Genomic DNA, 18,503 nt, shown 5'->3' with positions numbered 1-18,503 from the left:
TTTCCCCCTTCCAGGCCTCTCCTCGCCCTTAAACTGACTTTTGTGTCTTTATGCCTTCAGATAATGAGCAAGCAACTGAGCAGCCTTTCCCTCAGGGCACCATAGAGAGCAAGGCGGAAGATGAAGGCTGTGTTGCCTGCCCGGTGCCAGGGTTAAGGACATCTCCTCTGGGCTGGAGAGAAACTTGGAGTGGGAGGGGAAGGATCCAGTTGCCATGGTCCACGTAGGCACCAATGACATAGGTAGGGCAAAGAAAGAGGTTCTGCTGAGAGATTATGAGCAGTTAGGGTCTAAATTAAAAAGCAGAACCACAAAGGTAATAATCTCTGGATTACTACCTGAGCCACGAGCGAATTTCAATATGGTAAATAAGGTCAGAGAAATGAACGAGGGGCTCAAAGACTGGTGTGGGAGAAATGGGCTTCGATTTGTGTGGCACTGGCACTGGTACTGGGATAAGAGAGAGCTTTTCCGCTTGGACAGGCTTCACTTGAACCATGTTGGGGCTAGAGTCCTGGGGATTCGAATAACTAGGGCTGTAGAGAGGGCTTTAAACTAAATAGTGGGGGTGGGAGGATCAAGGTGAGCGGGAATTTAAAAAGTCAATGAGAAATGAGAAAGCAATAGTGCAGGATAGAGATGGGGGAAATAATAACCAGAGTGTGACAGGAAGGCAAAGAATGTTTAAAAATAAGAGCGCAACAGAAAATGGAGCCAAAGCAAGGAGGAAAGTTAAAAAGACAAAGTCAAAAGTTCCATATCTGAATGCATGCAGCATTCGTAACAAGATAGATGCATTGACGGCACCAATAGATACAAATGGGTATGATCTGATCGCAATTAATGAGACGTGGTTGCAAGGTGATCAGGGCTGGGAACTGAATATTCCAGGGTATTTGACAATTCGGAAGGATAGACAGAAAGGAAAGGGAGGTGGGGTGGCTTTGTTGGTAAAAGATGGGATCAGTGCAGTGGTGAGAAGTGATATTGGCTCAGAAGATCAAGATGTGGAATCGGTGTGGGTGGAGATAAAAAATAATAAAGGGAAAAAGTCTCTGGTGGGTGTAGTCTACAGGCCCCCGAACAGTAGCTATAATTTTGGACAGGTTATAAATCAACAAATAATGGAGGCCTGTTAAAAAGGTATGGTAATAATCATGGGGGATTTTAATCTCCACATTGATTGGACAAATCAAATTGGCATGGTAGCCTTCAGGAGGATTTCATAGCATGCATCTTGGATGGTTTCCTAGAACAGGATGTAATGGAACCAACCAGGGAGCAGGCAATCTTGGATCTGGTACTATGTAATGAGACAGAATTAATAAATGATCTCATAGCAAAGGACCCTCTAGGAAAGAGTGATCATAGCATGGTTGAATTTCAAATTCAGTTGGAGGTTGAGAAAGTTGTATCTCAAACCAGTGTCCTAATCTAAAACAAAGGCAGTTACAGTGGCATGAGGGCAGAACTGGCTAAAGTGGAGTGGAAAAATAAATTAAATGGTAAGCCATTTTAAATGCAGTGGCGGACATTTAAGGAGATATTTTATAACTCTCAACAAAAATATATTCCAGTGAGAAGGAAAGATTTTGAGAGAAGGGAGCACCATCCATGGTTAACTAAGGAAGTAAAGGATGGTATCAAATAGAAAACGAAGGCAGACAATGTTGCCAAGATTGGTGGGAGACCAGAGGATTGGGAAATTTTTAAGAACCAGCAAAGGATGACCAAAAAAAATAATAAAGAGAGTGAAGATGAATTATGAGAATAAACAGAGAAGAAACATTAAAACAGATAGTAAGAGCTTCTACAGGTCTATAAAAAGGAAGAGGTTAGCTGAAGTAAACGTTGGTCCCTCAGAGGGTGAGACTGGGACTTAATAATGGGGAATGGGGAAATGGCAGAGACTCTGAACAAATATTTTGTATCTGTCTTCATGGTAGAAGACACTCACGACATCCCAATAATGGATAATCAGGGGCCACGGGGAGTGGGGAACTAAAGACAATCACTGTCACTAAGGATATAGTACTTGGTAAAAGTTGACAAGTCCCCTGGACCAGATGGTCTGCATCCCAGGGTCTTAGAAGAAGTGGATGCAGAGATAGTGGATGCATTGGTTGCAATATTCCAATATTCCCTGGACACTGCAGAGGTCCCAGCGGATTGGAAAACCGCAAATGTAACAGCCCTATTTCAGAAAGGAGGGAGGCAGAAAGCAGGAAACTATGGACCAGTTAGCCTAACATCTGTCGTTGGGAAAATGCTGGAGTCCTTCATTAAGGAAGCAGTAGCAGGGCACTTGGAAAATAATAATGCAGCGAAGCAGAGTCAGCATGGTTTTATGAAAGGGAAATCATGTTTAACAAACTTGCTGGTGTTCTTTGAGGAGGTAACGAACAGGGAGGAGAAAGGTAAACCAGTGGATGTGGTGTATTTAGATTTCCAGAAGGCATTCGATAAGGTGCCACATAAAAGGTTACCATATAAGATAAGAGCTCATGGAATTGGTGGTAATATATTAGCACAGATAGAGAATTGGCTCACTAACAGAAAGCAGGGAGTCGGAATAAAGGTGTAATTTTCCGGTTGGCAAACGGTAACTAGTGGGGTGCAACAGGGCTCAGTGCTGGGGTCTCAACTATTTACAATCTACATTAATGACTTGGATGACGGGAGCGAGTGTAATGTAGCCAAGTTTGCGGATGATACAGAGATGGCTGGAAAAGCAAGTTGTGCAGAGGACTCAAAGAACCTGCAAAGGGATATAGACATGCTACGTGAGTGGGCAAACATTTGGCAGATGGAGTATAAAGTGGGAAAGTGCGAGGTTATACACTTTTGGCAGGAAAAATAAACAAACAAATTATTATTTAAATGGAGAGAGATTACAAAATGCTACTGTTGAGTGGGACCTGTGGGTCCTTGTGCATGAAACACAAAAAGTTAGCATGCAGGTACAGCAAGTAATCAAAAATGCAAATGGTATGTTGGCCTTTATTTCAAAGGGTTTGGAGTATAAAAGCAGGGAAGTCTTGCAACAGCTGCGTACAGTTTTGGTCTCCTTAGTTAAGGAAGGATATATTTGCTTTGGAGGCAGTTCAGAGACGATTCACTAGGTTAAATCCAGAGAAGAGGGGTTTGACTTATGAGGAGAGGTTGAGCAGGCTGGGCCTATACTCATTGGAATTTAAAAAATGAGAGGTTATCTTCTGAAACATATAACTGAGGGGGCACGACAAGATAGATGCAGAGAGGATGTTTCCCCTCGTGGGGAAATCTAGAACGCAGTGGCACAGTTTTAGAATAAAAGGTCATTATCACGTTGCTGTTTGTGGAACCTTGCTGTGCACAAATTGGCTGCCACATTTCTTACATTACAACAGTGACTGCAGTTCAAAAGAACTTAATTGGCTGTAAAGCACTTTGAGATGTCTGGTGGTTGTGGAAGTGGCTATAGAAATACAAGTCCTTTTTCTTTTTCAGACTGCTTTCATTCAGTGTCCGCTTGATGCCACGCCGGCTCTGACTGCAGCCATCATGGCTGGATCTACAACCGTCGACCGGAGCTGCCACGGTGTCTCAGCAGGCCAGCAATCTGCTCAAAATGATTGCTGAGAAGGCTGAGGTGTTGCCCAGGAGGAGTAGCAGTAGGTCAGTGGAGCAGGAACCTGCTGCCTTCTCTCAGGGTGACAGCATTCCTATTCCCACCACTGCCTGGCACCATTGCCCTTGTCGCTGCCTGTCATCCAGCCAGCCGAGACTACTGCCACCCATGCATGTGCTGAAAACCAGCACTTGCGATCTGTCAAGAATTCTCTTGACAGACCATCCGCCTGCCCAGATAAAGTGCCTCTGCGGGTGGAGTGTTGCGCTTTTTGCACAACTTCTGCCAACTGAATGGCCACAGAATTCTTACGCCTGGTAAAAGCAGGCATAAGACCTGGTTTTACCAGCTTAAGAGTGTTAAGAAATAGTCAAATTAAATTTGATAAATCATTTTAAAATTAAAAATACTCTTCAAAAAGGTAAGTTTATTTTTAGACCCGTAAAAACATTTTTTTCCCCCAAAATTATATTTTTTATTAAATGGAATTTTAAATAATTTTAATTATGTAATGTTATTTTTTAATTTATTAAATGTTTTAGTGTGTTTTTAAACGTGATACCCATTCATACTTTTGACAGCTCTAGCCCTACAGACCGGTCAAAACTATGAAGGGGGTTTCTCTTCTTTGATTGGTTAACCTGGCCCACGTGATCCCAGGGGCACCAGGGATACGTGGGGCTCTGCGCATTTCCAACAGGAGTGGCCCAGGATCGAAAGCCTCAGGATCTATTGAACCAGCAGGTAGGTTCATAGATTTTATTCTGATCGGAGGCATCTGCCCGCAGGAAGCCTCCGATTGGAAATTCAGGGCCAATACTTTGTTGTAAATATGTGTTTACTGATTATTGATGAATTTATTAATTCAGTTTGGATTCTTTTGTGGTGTCTCTCATTTCAGGTTTGCGCTGTGATATAGCCTGCAACAGGGATGGAATGATAGGGAGGGGTTGAGCAACGGGGATCTGTTGTTAAATTAATTCGCAATCTGATATGGTGGTCATGGACCACCCATCTGGAAGGCTGATTGAGTGGTTCCCTCCTCCCACTCTCCTGTTACTCCTCCTCCGCAGCTTCCTCTTCCTCCTCGTCCTCATCTTCCTCCTCCACTCTCTCTTCCTCCTCCTGAGGTGGTCTCGCAATCCCTGGTGGCAAAGGCTAGGCCCTCGTGATGGCCAAGTTGTGGTGCATGCAGCAGACCACCACAAAATGGAACACCCACTCAGCCGAGTGTACTGGTGGACTCCTCCCGAGTGGTCATGGCTGTGGAATTGTTGCTTGAACCCCCCGATGCTCTTCTCGATTATGTTCCTGGTGGCAGCATAGGTCTTATTATGTGAGTGCTGAGCCGGAGTTTTCGGGTTGTAGAGAAGGATTAGGAGCCCAGTGGAGAGTGGTTAGCCCTTGTCTCCGACCAGCCAGCCGTGAGCATGATGTGGTGGCTGTAACAATGCTGGTGCAGCATGAAGGCATTGTGGCTGCTGCCAAGATAGCAGGCATTGACAAAGTGCAGTCAGAGACGGAGTGGGTGACCACAAGTCAGAAGAAGGGGGGAAGGGAGGTAGTCAGGAAAGCCCCAGAGTGCATCTCACTGAACAACCGTTTTTCTGTGTTGGCAAACGGTGACAGTGACGGTTCCTCTGAGGAGTGCAGCGAGAGCCAAATTCACAGCACTGTGGGTGGCTCAGCTGCACAAGGGAGGAGGAGTAAGAGTGGAAGGGCAATAGTGGTAGGAAACTCAATAGTGAGGGGTGCAGACAGGTGTTTCTGCGGCCGCAGATGTGACCCCAGGATGATATGTTGTCTCCCTGCTGCCAGGATCAGGGTGAAGGATGTCACGGAACGGCTGCAGGGCATTCTGAAGGGGGAGGACGAACAGTCAGAGGTCGTGGTTCACAATGGTACCAACGACATAGGAAGAAAGAGGGATGAGGTCCTGCAACAACAATTTAGGGAGCTAGGCAGCAGATTAAAAAGCAGGGCTTCAAAGGTTGTAACCTCTGGATTACTCCTGGTGCCACGTGCTAGTGAGTATAGGAATAGCAGGATAGATGAAATGCATGCATGGCTAAAGGGCTGGTGCAGGAGGGAGGGCTTTAGTTTCCTGGATCACTGGGTCTGCTTCTGGGGAAGGTAGGACCTGTACAAGTTGGAGTGTTGCACTTGAACTGGAATGGGACCAACATTGTTGTGGGTAGATTTGCTAGTGCTGTTGTGGTGGGGGGGGGGGGTGGATACAGGGGGATGGGATACGGAGTGGATTTATAGTAGGGGGTGATGCACAGTCAAATATAGAGGATAAAACAAATCAGTCTGGAAGGCAGAGCAAATATGTAATGGCACAAGGGAATATGGCAAGGCTGGATGGCATTTATTTTAATGCAAGGAGTCTTGCGAGGAAGGCAGATGAATTGAAGGTGTTGATAAACACATGGGGGTATGATATTGCTGCTATGACAGAGACATGGTTGAGGAGGGGCAGAACTGGCAGCTCTATATTCCAGGGTATAGAATCTTCAGTCGTGACAGGGGGGGGGTGAAAAAGGAGGGGGTATCGCAATATTAATCAAGGAGTCAATTACTGCAGTAAGGAGGGATGATACCTTATCAACTTCCTCTAATGAGGCCATATAGGTAAAACTACAAAACAAAAAGTTGGCAAGCACTTTGCTGGGAGTATACTATAGGCCCCCAAACAGTCAGGGGGAGATAGAGTAACAGATATATAGGCAAATCTCAGAGAAGTGTAGATATAATAGTGTAATAATAGTAGGGGATTTCAAATTCCACAATATTAACTGGGATAGTCAGAGTGTGAAAGACTTAGAGGGTGTGGAATTCTTAAAGTGCATCCAGGAGAGCTTTTTGAGCAAGCATGTCAACAGTCCTACAAGAGAGGAGGCGGTACTGGACCTAATTCTAGGAAATGTGGCCAGGCAATTGGTAGAAGTGTCAGTTGGAGAGCATTTTGGTGACAGTGACCATAATTTAGTGAGATTTAAGGCAGATATGTAAAAGGGCAAAGATGGATCAGAAATAAAGATTCTAAATTGGGGAAGGCCGATTTTAATATGATAAGGCAGGATCTGGCCAAAGTGGACTGGGATCAGCTAATTATAGGAAAATTCACATCAGAGCAGTGGGAGTCAATCAGAAAGGAAATAGAGGGAGTACAGCGACAACATGTTCCCGTAAAGGTCAAGGATGGGACCAACAAGTCCAGGGAACCCTGGATGTCAAGAGATGTACAAGAACGGATTAGGAAAAAAGGGAGGCTTTTGGCAGATACAAAGGACCAAAAACAGTGGAAGCCCTAGAGGAGTATAGAAAGCGAAGGGGATACTTAAAAAATAAATTAGGAGAGCGAAGAGGGGACAAGAAAAAACACTGGTGGGCAAAATAAAGGAAAATCCCAAAGTGTTTTATAAGTATATTAAGGGCAAGAGGGTAACCAGGGAACAAGTAGGGCCCATTAGGGACCAAAGTGGCAATCTGTGTGTAGAGGCGGAAGATGTAGCTGAGGATTTAAATGAATATTTTGCATCTGTGTTCACTATGGAGAAGGATTATGTAGGCATAGACATCAGGCAGTGGGATTGTGATATTCTTGAACAAATTAGTATTGAGAGGGAGGAGTTACTTGCGATTTTAGCGGGCTTAAAAGTGGATGACTCCCAAGGCCCAGACGAGTTGTATCCCAGGCTGCTGTGTGAGGCAAGGGAGGTGATTGCAGCAGCTCTGACACAAATTTTCAGAACCTCTCTGGCCACAGCGGAGGTGCCAGAGGCCTGGAGGACAGCCAATGTAGTACCATTATTCAAGAAGTCTAATAGGTATAAACCAGTGAGTTACAGTGAGTGAGGAGGACATAAAAAACCTGCAAAAGGACATAGGCAGGCTAAGTGAGTGGGCAGAAATTTGGCAGATGGAATATAATGTTGGAAAGTGTGAGGTTAAGCACTTTGGCAGAAAAAATCAAAGAGCAAGTTATTATCTAAATGGAGAGAAACTGCAAAGTGCTACAGTACAAAGGGATCTGGGGGTCCTGGTGCATGAAACACAGAAGGTTAGTATGCAGGTACAGCAGGTGATTAGGAAGGCCAATGGACTCTTGGCTTTTATTGCAAGGGGGATGGCGCATAAATGCAGGGAAGTCTTGCTTCAGTTATACAGGGTACTGGTGAGGCCACACCTGGAATACTGCGTACAGTTTTGGTTTCCATATTTAAGGAAAGATATACTTGCTCTCGAGGCAGTTCAGAGAAGGTTCACTCGGTTGATTCCGGAGATGAGGGGGTTGACTTATGAGGAAAGGTTGAGTAGGTTGGGCCTCTACTCATTGGAATTCAGAAGAATGAGAGGCGATCTTATCAAAACATATAAGATTGTGAGGGGTCTTGATCAGGTGGATGCGGGGAGGATGTTTCCACTGATGGGTGAGACTAGAACTAGGGGGCATAATCTTAGAATAGGGGGCTGCCCTTTCAAAACTGAAATGAGGAGACACTTCTTCACTCAGAGGGTAGTAAATCTATGGAATTTGCAACCTCAGAGAGCTGTGGAAGCTGCGACATTAAATAAATTTAAAACGGAGATAGACAGTTGATATACCTATCAATTCGTCCAATAAAAAGCGGCGAGTTAGGAACGTAACTAAAGGTTTTTATTGACTAAATAACAGAGCCCACCCTCGTGGGTGATCGGGTCCAACAAGGAGGAATACCAGCCAGTCGACTACCTTTATACCTGGGCAGGTAGGTGGAGCCATGGGCGGAGTCGGAGGTGGTCAGCCCAGGTATAACAGCGTGACAAGAGGCGACCTCGTATCGTGATACAACAGTGATAACGGTGATAACAATACAACAGTGATAACTATAGTGTAACGATAAAAGTGGTTTACCACATTCACCCCTTGTTTAGATTTGAGTCCGGCGGGGTGAAGTGTACTACCAGTTCTGGTATGTCAGTCTGTCCGGAGGCCTCGTAAGCCTCTCCGATCGTCGCAGCGGTGGTGCTGCATTATCCGGTGTTAGTGCTGGTGTCTGCGTGGTCAGCGAAGGCTCGTGGGGTTCCGGCATGCCATCTACCTGGGCTGGAATTGGGGGGGTGGTGGGGGGGGGTAAAGGTGGTGTCTCCGGAGTGCCCGAGGGTGCGAGGTCTCGTAAGGAGACAGTGTCCTCCCGCCCGTCTGGGTAAGCCACGTAGGCATACTGGGGGTTGGCGTGCAGGAGGTTCACCCTCTCGACCAGGGGGTCTGTTTTATGGGCCCTCACGTGCTTTCGCAGCAAGACGGGCCCCGGAGAGGTCAGCCAGGTTGGTAGAGTGGTTCCCGTAGTCGACTTCCTGGGGAAAACAAACATTCGTTCATGGGGGGTGGCGTTAACGGCAGTGCAAAGTAGTGACCGGATGGAGTGCAGCGCTGTCGGGAGGACTTCCTGCCAGCGGGAGGTTGGGAGGCCCTTAGACTTTAAGGCTAAGAGGACGGCCTTCCATACCGTCGCGTTCTCTCTTTCCACCTGGCCGTTCCCTTGGGGGTTGTAGCTGGTGGTCCTACTTGCTGCAATACCTCTCGCTAGTAGGAACTGACGGAGTTCCTCGCTCATGAAAGAGGAGCCCCGGTCACTATGTATATAGTTTGGGAACCCGAACAAGGCGAAGAGGTCGTTCAGGCATTTAATGACCGTGGTACTGGTCATGTCTGGGCAGGGGAAGGCAAAGGGGAAACGGGAGTACTCATCAACAATGTTGCGGAAGTACACGTTACGGTCAGAGGACGGGAGGGGCCCCTTAAAGTCGATGCTCAGGCGCTCGAAGGGGCGGGTGGCCTTGATCAGGCTTGCTCTGTCCGGCCTAAAGAAGTGCGGTTTGCACTCGGCACAGGTCTGGCAGTTCCTGGTTATGGTCCTGACCTCCTCGATGGAGTAGGGCAGGTTGCGGGCTTTAATGAAGTGGTAAAGTCTGGTGACCCCGGGGTGGCAGAGGTCGTTGTGGAGGGTCTGAAGTCTATCACTTTGCGCGCTGGCGCATGTAATTCGTGACAGAGCATCGGGGGGTTCGTTCAGCTTACCTGGCCGGTACAAGATATCATAATCGTAGGTGGAGAGCTCGATTCTCCACCTCAAGATCTTGTCATTCTTGATTTTGCCCCTCAGCTTGTTATTAAACATAAAAGCGACCGAACGTTGGTCGGTAAGGAGGGTAAATCGTTTGCCTGCCAGGTAGTGCCTCCAGCGTCGTACCGCCTCCACAATCGCCTGGGCCTCCTTCTCGACCGACGAGTGTCGGATCTCAGGGCCCTGTAGGGTCCTTGAGAAGAAGGCCACCGGTCTCCCCTCCTGGTTAAGGGTGGCGGCTAGGGCGAAGTCGGATGCATCGCTCTCGACTTGGAAGGGGATGGACTCATCCACTGCGTGCATAGTGGCCTTGGCAATGTCTCCCTTAATGAGGGAGAAGGCTGCGTACGCTTCCTCCGTAAGGGGGAAGGATGTGGACTTCATGAGGGGTCTGGCTTTGTCCGCATAATTGGGCACCCATTGGGCATAGTAGGCGAAGAGCCCCAGGGTTCTCTTAAGTGCCTTAGGGCAGTGGGGGAGGGGTAGCTCCATGAGGGGGCGCATTCTTTCGGGGTCGGGGCCGATGAGTCCGTTCTCTACTACACAGCCAAGGATGGCAAGGCGCGAGGTGTTAAACACACATTTCTCCTTATTGTAGGTGAGGTTCAGCCGTTGGGCCGTACGGAGGAATTTCTCCAGATTCACGTCCTGGTCCTGCCGGTCGCGGCCGCAGATGGTGACGTTATCTAGATAGGGGAATGTGGCCTGCAATCCGTTCTGGTCAACCATCCGGTCCATCTCCCTTTGGAAGACCGAGATCCCGTTGGTGACACCGAAGGGGTCTCTAAGGAAGTGGTATAGGCGCCCATTCGCCTCGAAGGCGGTGTACTGGCGGTCCTCGGGGTGGATAGGGAGTTGGTGGTAGGCCGACTTAAGGTCGATGGTCGAGAATACGCGGTATTGTGCAATCTGATTGACCATGTCAGATATGCGGGGAAGGGGGTATGCGTCCAGCTGGGTGTATCTGTTTATGGTCTGGCTGTAGTCGATGACCAGGCGATTTTTATCGCCGGTCTTAACGACCACGACCTGGGCACGCCAGGGGCTGTTGCTCCCCTCGATGATGCCCTCCTTCAGGAGACGCTGCACCTCAGAGCTAATGAAAGCTCTGTCCCCAGCGCTGTACCGCCTGCTCTTGGTAGCGACGGGTTTGCAGTCGGGGGTGAGGTTAGCGAACAGGGAAGGTGGCGGCACCTTGAGGGTGGATAGGCTGCAGGTGTTACGCGGTGGGCGGTTTAACCTTCGCTGGTTGTCGACTGTGAGTGGGGGGAGGGGTCCACCGTATGCTAGGGTTACACTTTGGAGGTGGGATTGGAAGTCCAGCCCTAGTAGGACGGCAGCGCAGAGCTGGGGGAGGACGAGGAGTTTAAAGTTTTTATACTCTGTACCCTTAACCGACAAGGTCACAGCACAGTAGCCGCTAATGTCCGTGGCGTGGGACCTCGATGCCATCGAGATTCGGTTGCGCGTTGGCAGGACAGGGAGGGAGTAGTGGCTCACCGTGTCTGGGTGGATGAAGCTCTCCGTGCTTCCGCTGTCGAACAGGCAGGTCGTGGTGTGCCCGTTTACTTTGATGTCCATCATCGACTTGGACAGGTGGTGTGGGCGGGCTTGATCCAGAGTGACGGAGGCTAGCGTTTAGGTAAGCGAGTCGTTGTCGTCTGCGGGCGAGGCGGTCGTCGGGTCCGGGGGCCCGGTGGCAGTCGGGCGTGGTGGGTAAAATGGCGTCTCCCACGAGGTAGGACAAAATGGCGGAGAAGATGGCTGCCCCCATAACTCACATGAGGCACTATTGGGGTCGGTTGCCTTGATCAAAGATGGCCGCCCCATGACTCACGTGTGGGGATACTGGCCTCAGTTGCCGTGAAAGAAGATGGCCGCCCCCACAGTTCGCATGAGGCACTGCTGGCCTCTGAAGATCCGCTCCTGCAGGCCTTAGAGAAGTGGCCTTTCTTCCTGCAGGTTGTGCAGGTAGAGTTCCTGGCTGGGCAGCGCGACCTCGGGTGCTTCTCCTGGCCGCAAAAGAAGCAGCCGGCGGCCCGATCGCGGGTGCCCGATGTCGGAGCCGGTACCGGGGGTGGCGGGCCCGGTCGGGTCCGGGACGCCGACGCTGAGGTAGGTCCCGGGGGCGGCGCTGCGAAGGGTATTGCGGTAGGGGTCGGGGTAGGTCCCGGGGGCGGCGCTGCGAAGGGTATTGCGGTAGGGGTCGGGCCCGAGTCCCAGGGTCGCGAGCAGTACCTGGAAAACGCCTCCTGGTCCTGATGGGCCACCTCCAGGGAGAGAGCGAGGGCTTCAGCTTTGTCCAGGTCGAGGTCTTTAGCTTCAAGCAGTCTTTGCCGTGAGTAGTCGGACCGTAGGCCTTTCACAAAGGCATCGCGGATATTATCTTCCGTATTTTCAACAGCCGTCACCGCTTTAAAGTCACAGTTCCTGCCGAGTGCTCTTAGCGCCCGTAAAAATTCAGCTACAGACTCTCCTGGCTGTTGCGGGCGGGATCTTAGGAGGTGCCTGGTGTACATGTAATTTACCGGGCTGCGGTACTGCTGTTTCAGTAGGTTGATAGCGGCCTCGTACGTAGTCGTGTCCTGGATGAGTGCGTATACTCTCGGGCTCGCTTGGGCGTTCAGAAGTCTTAGTTTGGATCTCTGCGGGGCGCCGGATTCTTCCAGGTAGGATTCGAAGCAGTCCAGCCAGTGTTTGAAGTTGAGGACTGCGTTTGCTGCCTGTGGGTTTAGATCCAGGTACGGTGGTTTGAGGGCTTGCAGCCAAGCCGGCTGGTGTGGCTGTGCTTCTGGGAGGGCTTCTGGCTGGCCAGTAGTAGACATCTTTAAAATTTAGTCAATAAACTTGATATACCTATCAATTCGTCCAATAAAAAGCGGCGAGTTAGGAACGTAACTAAAGGTTTTTATTGACTAAATAACAGAGCCCACCCTCGTGGGTGATCGGGTCCAACAAGGAGGAATACCAGCCAGTCGACTACCTTTATACCTGGGCAGGTAGGTGGAGCCATGGGCGGAGTCGGAGGTGGTCAGCCCAGGTATAACAGCGCGACAAGAGACGACCTCGTATCGTGATACAACAGTGATAACGGTGATAACAATACAACAGTGATAACTATAGTGTAACGATAAAAGTGGTTTACCACAACAGTTTCCTAGCTGATAAGGGAAGTAGGGGTTAAGGGGAGCGGGCAGGGAAGTGGACGTGAGTCTAGGTTCGGATCAGCCATGATCCTATTGAATGGCGGAGCAGGCCCGAGGGGCCATATGGCCTACTCCTGCTCCTGCTTCTTATGTTATTATGTTCTTATAGCGATATCATATCCCAGTTGCAAGACACGTCCTGCTGTAGATTTCATCACGTTATGCATTTATTAAAACAATTCAACCCATGCAGGACTCAGATATGTTACAGTTCTCAGCTCCAGATGTTTATTTCAAATAAATGAAAATATAGTGCTAAGGGATATTTCAGGCTGACTGTCTAAATGTCACTCTGTTAACGGCCGTGTTTCAAATGCTTTGTAAACTGTATCTATTATCCAACTACCGGGATGCAAGCGAATTTAGGACTGATATAAGGAAGCTCTTATTGGGCAACACATCCCAGCTCTTTCACCTCTACCAACGAGCAGGATGAGAGCTGCAACGTCATGGTAACATAATGAACTCCAAGTTCTTCTCCAAGTCATATACCATCCTGACTTGGATATACATCGCCGTTCCTTCATCATCTTTGGGTCAATATCATGGAAGACTCTACCAAACTATGGGTAAAGACTGCAGCCGTTCAAGAAAAGGCCCATTAGGAATGGGTAATAAATGCAGCCTTGCAGATGTCACCCCCATTCCGAGAACAGAAATGGAAAAGCTTTTCTTCACACAGAGACTGATCGATAATGGAAGTGGCCTTGGGGTACTCATGTGAGTGCCACCATCTGAAATCATTTAAGAGACAATTAAATGCTGTTAATGGGGAAATGTAAGATTTCTAGATGGCTGAGCTAGGATATACCAAGTGGTCTTTCAGATGGAGCTAAATGTTCAATAGGTTTAGATTTATCTGCACCCTAACTTCTCCCTTGCTGCACAACTGAAGCCATAAATAAGAATTAAAGATAAAATATATTTTATTTAATTGAACTGTTTGTTAGAGTGCATTTACAACACAGCAACCGACCTTAGAGAAATAGCTCTACTTCTGGTCTGCCAGGCAGACCAAAGTTTATATTGCTTGGCCCTCGACTGGTAACAGTCAGGTCCAGGAGAGAGCTGGGTGCGGTGGAGATACTGGTCATAGCGCCCCTGCAACTATTAAAATATTGGAGCGTTCAAGTAGATTGACAAGGAGAAGCTCTTCACCTTTCAACATGCACCTTTTGTACACCAGGATTGATTCTGCCCTGAATTTGCTTCCAACTAAGAGTCAAATCCATGTAAAATGAGGGTGCATTCAGACCCCATCGTTTCTATTGCAGATATGCACTTTTTTTAATTTACCAGAAACCTAAAGATGGCTCACAAACAATAGCGATGTCAGAGTGAACCCACATTTAAATCCAAAAATAGAAGCTCAGCGTGGTTGGATACCCAACTGCACTTCACGGACTGCAGCTAGAGAGTGTGAGAGAGAGAGAGAGAGAGTAAAAAGAGAAAAATAACCCATAACATAAAATACCTTATAAGAACACAAGATATAAGAACTTAAGAATTAAGAGCAGGGGCAGGGCATTCAGCACCACGAGCCCGCTCCGCTAGTCAATAAGATCATGGCTGATCTTCGACCTCAACTCGACTTTCCCACCCGATCTCCATATCCCTTGATTCCCCCAGAGTCCAAATATTTATCTATCTCAGCCTTGAATCTACTCAGCGATTCAGAATCCACAGCCAAATGAAGTTAGAGAATTCCAAAGATTTTCCAAACCCTCTGAGAGAAGAAATTTCTCCTCATCTCAGTCTTAAATGGCCGACCCATTATCCCGCGATTATGCCCCCTAGTTCTAGACTCTCCAGCCAGAGGAAAACAACCTCTCAGTGTTTACCCTGACAATCTCTCTCAGAATCGTATAATTTTCAATGAGATGACCTCTCATTCTTCTAAACTCCAGAAAGTAGAGGCCCAATCTACTCAAACTCTCCTCATAGGACAACACACTCATCCCAGGAATCAATCTAGTGAACTTTTGTTACACTGTTTCTAGGGCAAGTATATTGTTCCTCAGATGAGAAGGCCAAAATTGTGGACATTACTCCTGGTGTGGTTTCACCAAAGCCCTGTACAATTCTAGCAAAACGTGCTTTGAGAATGTAACGAGTAGGGTGGATCAAGGGGAACCAGTAGATGTAATGTATTTGGATTTCCAGAAGGCTTTCGATAAGGTGCCACATAAAAGGTCACTGCACAAGATAAGAGAACACGGGGTTGGGGACAATATATTAGCATGGATAGTGGATTGGCTAACTAACAGAAAACAAAGAGTCGGAATAGAAGGGTAATTTTTAGGTTGGCAAACTTTAACTAGTTGGGTGCCACAGGGATCAGTGCTGGGGCCTCAACTATTTACAATCTATATTAATGATTTGGATGAAGGGACCGGGTGTAATGTAGCCAAATTTGCTGATAATACAAAGATAGGTGGGACATCAAGTTGTGAGGAGGACACAAATAATCTGCAAAGAGATATAGGTAGGTTAAGTGACTGGGCAATAATTTGGCAGATGGAGTATAATGTGGGAAAATGTGAGGTTATCCACCTTGGTAGGAAGAATAAAAAAGCAAATTATTATTTAAATGGAGAGGGACTACAAAATGCTGCGCTACATTTGGATCCGGGAGTCCTCATACATGAAACACAAAAAGTTAGCATGCAGGTACAGCAAGTAATTAGGAAGGGTACTGGAATGTAGGCCATTATTGCAAGGGGATAGGAGTATAAAAATAGGGAGGTCTTGCTGCAACTTTGCAGGGCACTGGTGAGACCACATCTGGAGTACTGTGTGCAGTTTTGTTCTCCTTATTTAAGGAGGGCTATACTTACATTGGAGGCAGTTCAGAGAAGGTTCACTAGTTTGATTCCTGAGATGAAGGGGTTGTCTTATGAAGAAATGTTGAGCAGGTTGGGCCTATACCCATTAGAGTTTAGAAGAATGAGGCATGATCTTATTGAAACATATAAGATTGTGAGGGGGCTTGACAGGGTAGATGCAGGGAGGATGTTTCCCCTCGTCAGGGGATCTAGAGCTAGGAGGCATAGTTTCAGAATAAGGGGTCGCCCATTTAAACGGGTGATGAGGAGGAATTTCTTCTCTCAGTGGGGCGTAAATCTTTGGAATTCTCTACCCCAGAGAGTTGTGGAGGCTGAGTCATTGAATATATTCAAGGCAGAGATAGGCATATATTTGAGCTATAGGGGAGGCAAGGGTTATGGGGAGCTGGCGGGAAAGTGGAATTGAAGCCAAGATCAGATCAGCCAAGATCTTATGGAATGGCGGTGCAGGATCGTGGGGCCAAATGGCCTAATCCTGCTCCTATGTATTATGTTCTTATGTTCTTATGTTTCTTACTTTTATTCTCCAGCCCCCTTGCCATAAAGACCAACTTGTCAGTTGCCTTCCTAATTGCTTTCTGTATCTGCATGCTAACTTGCTTTGTTTCCTGTACGAGGACACCTAAATCTCTCTGAACATCAACATGTAATAGTTTCTCACCATTTATAAAATATTCTGCTTTGTATTCTTCCTACCAAAGTTAATAACCTCACATTCCCCCACATTATACTCCATCTGCCACCTTATTGACCACTCATTAACCTGTCTATATCCACCAGCTACAAGGCACAAGTCAGGAGTGTGATGGGATACTCTCCACTTGGCTAGATGAGTGCAGCTCCAACAACACTCAAGAAGCTCGACACCATCCAGGACAATGCAGCCCGCTTGATTGGCACCCCTTCTAACACCTTAAACATTCACTCCGTCCACCTCCAGCGCACCATGGCTGCAGAGTGCATCATTGATAAGATGTACTGCAGCAACATATCAAGGCTTCTTCGGCAGCACCTGCCAAACTCGCAACCTCTACTACCTAGAAGGACAAGGGCAGCAGGCGCTTGGGAACACCACCGCCTGCAAGTTCCCCTCCAAGTTACACACCATCCTGACTTAGAAGTATACCACCATTCCTTCATCGTCGCTGGGTCAAAACCCTGGAACTAACCCCCCCCCCCGCCCCTAACAGCACTGTGGCAGTACCTTCACTACACGCACTGCAGTATTTCAAGAAGTTGGCTCACCAACACCTTCTCAAGGGCAATTAGGGATGGGCAAGAAATGCTGGCTTTGCCAGCGACGCGCACATCCCATGTACGAATTAAAAAATATCCCTTTGGAGGCTCTTTGTGAAGCCTCACAGCTTCCTTTCTCATCTACCTTTGTATCGTCAGCAAACATTACACTCGGTCCCTTCATCTAAGTCATTAATATAAATGATGAATAGCTGAGGCCCAAGCACTGATCCTTGTGGCAATCCACTAGTTGCAGCTTGCCAACCTGAAAATGACCCATTTTTCCTCACTCTTTGTTTTCTGTCCATTAACCAATCCTCTAGCCATGCTAATATATTACCCGCAACCCGATTAGACCTTATCTTGCGTAAAAAACTTTTATGTGGTACCTTATTGACTGCCTTTTGGAAATCCAAATATACTGCTCTGCTGGTTACATCCTCAAAAAACTCTAATAAGTTTGTTAAACAGGATTTCCCTTTCACAACACCATGTTAATTCTGCCTAATCGTATTATGATTTTCTAAGTGCCCTGTTACCACTTCCGTATGGATTCCAGCGTTTTACCGACAACTGATGTCAGTCTAACGGGCCTGTAGTTCCCTGTTTTCACTCCCCCTCCTTTCTGGAATCGCTTTTTTTCAACACCATTGATTTCAGCGTAGACAGATGAACTCCCCAGTGATTTATTTATTCTTAGGGATAACACTACCATTAAGGCAGGTGTTTTAGCTGCACAGATTACATTTTCTCTCTCCGGTCCATTAGTAGATAATCAGATTGTAGGAACTATCACATCCCCATCTGAGCTTCTCTATGCCCGAACTTGAAGCAGAGGTCACAGCAGCTGAGATTGGCTGCAGAACCCCACTACCTAAACTCTATTTCAACAGATAACAGGGCTTTTAAAAAGTCACCTTCCTCCATGGCGCAATACTGCACATCGGGGATCATTGGCCCACTGAGCACCAGCGAGTTGTAAATGTTGTTTGAAAGACCTGTGCTTCTCTGAAGCTAAAAAAAAAACCCGAATCTGAAGCAGCTGGTCACAGTGTCAACAGGAACAGGTTTTCATACTTGGCGGTAAAACTTCAAAGGTAAAATAGTCTAAAGGCCATAGAGGCAGAACTTCCTCAGATTATTGTAATGGTGCATTTGTACCAAAAGTGCGTGTTCCTAGATATTTGTGGAAGAAGATTTCATTTGATTTCACTTTGCAAAAGTTGTAGCCGCTGCAGGTTTGCTTGACTGTAGATGAATGAACATGTAAATATGCACGTAGCTAGCTGTGGTTGCAAGCTAAATATACATGCAGCTTCACTTTGCTGCATTAGTTGACAGGCGGGCAGAATTTCTTGCTGCGTTAAGCATCTCTGTATTGCCTTGTCCAATAGGGAGACAGGTTGATTAACAAGCCTTTGACCTTTATTTAACCAAATAGTGCAAGAAGCGTCCAGTTGTTTGTAGTCAGGAAACTTTGACCCTATGAAGC

The 18,503-nt window shown here is 47.3% G+C and overlaps 1 protein-coding gene across 1 annotated transcript in view; it reads left to right on the top strand.

Annotated features, from left to right (window-relative positions):
* LOC147105519 (tyrosine-protein phosphatase non-receptor type substrate 1-like) overlaps window positions 1-18,503 on the top strand; it is a 191,153-nt gene that overhangs the window by 77,411 nt on the left and 95,239 nt on the right. The gene's annotated exons all lie outside the window — the stretch shown is intronic.

Source organism: Somniosus microcephalus, chromosome 17 (assembly GCF_052327205.1).
Source record: "Somniosus microcephalus isolate GS21.2 chromosome 17, FLI_Smic_1.0, whole genome shotgun sequence".
NCBI lineage: Eukaryota > Metazoa > Chordata > Chondrichthyes > Squaliformes > Somniosidae > Somniosus > Somniosus microcephalus.
Note: the sequence above shows the minus strand (reverse complement) of the source record. Positions and strands in the feature narration are given on the sequence as shown.